Source organism: Lygodium microphyllum, chromosome 23 (genome assembly GCF_053477565.2).
Source record: "Lygodium microphyllum isolate KBCC chromosome 23, Lygodium_microphyllum_v1.1.10, whole genome shotgun sequence".
Lineage (NCBI taxonomy): Eukaryota > Viridiplantae > Streptophyta > Polypodiopsida > Schizaeales > Lygodiaceae > Lygodium > Lygodium microphyllum.
In genome coordinates, this window is record NC_141157.1 from 59,328,578 (window position 1) to 59,331,003 (window position 2,426).

The following is a 2,426-nucleotide window of genomic DNA, read 5'->3' on the forward strand; positions in this document are numbered from 1 at the left end:
GTGCATAGATTTTGCACGCTTCTACCTTGGTTTCATGTTCATTTCCTGCCGTGGGAGGGTTGCTGTCATTTTTGTGCGTAGCCGGGGAAGAAGCTGATCTCAATAACTACAACTTGAGAGAGATTGTGTGACAACAAGAAATGTTGATGCTACACTAAAATGAGAAGCTGGTGGCAGACCAACAGTATCAAGAAGAAGAAAGGGTCATGATAAACTTCTACTTTATTATTGGAATATATGATAGGAGATGGCCCAGGGCAGGATAAGGTTTAAATAGGTTTTCATGGCGGAGAGAGAAGAAAAAGAAAGACAATTGCAAACAACAGAAGGACCGCAGCCCTTTCTGGCCCTTTGTGTGCTCAAAGGGGTTTTGATAATTACACTCTACCTTAAAGATTAAAGAGAGAGAGGAGGAGAATTCTACATGGCCGTCTCTTCCTCCTTCACAAAAGCAGGAGACATTCAAAATAATCCAAGTTGCAAACTGGTTTTCCTCCAGGAGACAAATGGAAGTTGAGGCTATCAGTCAAAAGAAAAAGCAATAGGAGAAAAAGAAGAAAGAAGAATAGAAAGAAGGAAAATGCAACAGTAATAACAGGACGAGATGGCACGAGGATTCCCTTGGCCATAGAGAGAATACCGAAGAAGAAGAAGAAGAAGAAGAATACTTCTTCTCCCTTCCTCTCCGTGTACTATCAGGCCTCCCGCTTCTCTTTGTCTCTCTCTCTGTCCATGTAGTCAAGCAGGTCGATGCTGCACCAATAAGTCCCAGAAGAAGAAGAAGCCTGTCTTGATGTGTCATCATAACCATAAATGAATCATAAGAAGAGATCATTAAGTGCAAAGATTGTCAAATCCAACAACCAAATTTGTTTTTGCATTAGTTTGGTAGAAGAAGAAGAAGCAGCAGAAGAAGCAACGACATCAAATCCCCCCTTTCTTCCTTGTCATCTAAAATCTCCTTTCTACGTGGCATCCCTTCCAAATTCAAGATCTCGTCTACAGTAATATATTATATGGATATTATCAAACGAATTCCATAAGACGACGAAAATATTGCGAAAACCAAGAAGAAACAGAAAGAAGACGAAGCATTTGATGTAATGAAGAGGAGCAGGTCTTATGCCACCATAAGTGTTCGAAGAGGCAGAGCGCACCTTGCACCCCAGTTTCCGCATGGTTGCCAACGTTGAATTCTAGCCTTATGCATAAGCTTAGAACCAGCACAAGATCGAGATGAAGAAAAAGATGGGGGTGAACAAAAAGTGAGAGAGAGTGAGAGAGATTGACGGTGCTGTGGCACGCCTCTGATGCCCTCTCTTTTTCATCCATGGTGGCCATGGCGTGGATTTGCAACTGCCACAAAACAAGGAAGATAGGGTTTATTATCTATTTAATTTTTAAAAAATCAATAATGTTTTAAAAAATCTTAATGTGCTTATCATTTTAGTGAAAGAGAGTGATGAGTACCTTTAAGCTTTCCAAAGAAAAACCTCACATTTTAACAAGCTCGAGTCCCATTCAGGCTGGCTGTCTATTTCCCCTCTCTCACAAAGAACCTTTGTTGCATCATCACAAACGAGCAAGTCATTAGGCCACCTCAAAGAGAACACATCCAACCTTACCACCATCTACCCTTCCATCTCAATCCTTGTGAATTCTATACCTCCCATTTCCATCCTCCACAAGATGGCAACCTAGATTTTGTCTCCCCCCTGTACACATATGTCCATAGCAAAGATACAGTTTAATTGAAGCACCACCATTTTTAAAAGAAACATATCCTTCAAGAAAATAAACCCTTTTATAAGCCACAACAACTAAAGCCCAAACACGCACACCCTAAAGCTTCATAACTTTCAAAATCTCTCATCAAAATTCAAAATGAAAGCCATTTTCCAAAGGTGTAACTCTTTATTAGAGTTATATCCTCATAGCAAATAATGCTAATAAACCCCACCTCACATATAGAGATCCATAACAAAACATGTATAACCAAATCCTTTTCCCTCAAGTGCTCTTTGAGCTATATGATAGTAGGAGTCATCCTTCTTCCTCCATTGTATGGAGAAGTTATTCTTATGGATCCTTATTGAAGACAAAACCCTATCTTTTCAAAGACTATAAAAATTTTTCAGTGTGGGAGTATAATGGAGGCAGGAGTTCCCTTACTCTGGTGGTCATGGATTTGGAGTCCCTATACCCTACCATGGCTAGGCCTTGTGATTGAAGTTGTTTACTAACAATTTTGGAAGTTGTTTATGTTAGACAGTGGTTCTTCTTTGACAAGGTTCACGAGGACGCTTCACATTTCAGTGTGGGAGGAATATGATGACACCAAAAGAAGCATAAAAACAAGGCACAAAAATGTCCATGCATATATCACAATTTTATCTTTTGTAAAAAAGATAACAAGTACATTGTTA

At 39.6% G+C, this 2,426-nt stretch overlaps 1 long non-coding RNA gene across 2 annotated transcripts; it reads right to left on the bottom strand.

The window, feature by feature from the left end:
• Positions 1-680: 680 nt before the first annotated feature.
• Positions 681-2,050, bottom strand: LOC148016234 (uncharacterized). Of its 2 annotated transcripts, XR_015688165.1 has the most exons (4): positions 1,961-2,050; positions 1,471-1,715; positions 1,158-1,356; positions 681-785 (listed from the first exon to the last, which is right to left on the bottom strand). It is a non-coding gene; the product is annotated as an uncharacterized LOC148016234 (long non-coding RNA). The 2 variants fall into 2 exon arrangements; XR_015688164.1 differs by lacking the exon at positions 1,961-2,050 and having other exon boundaries at positions 1,471-1,751.
• Between the last annotated feature and the right edge of the window lie 376 nt (positions 2,051-2,426).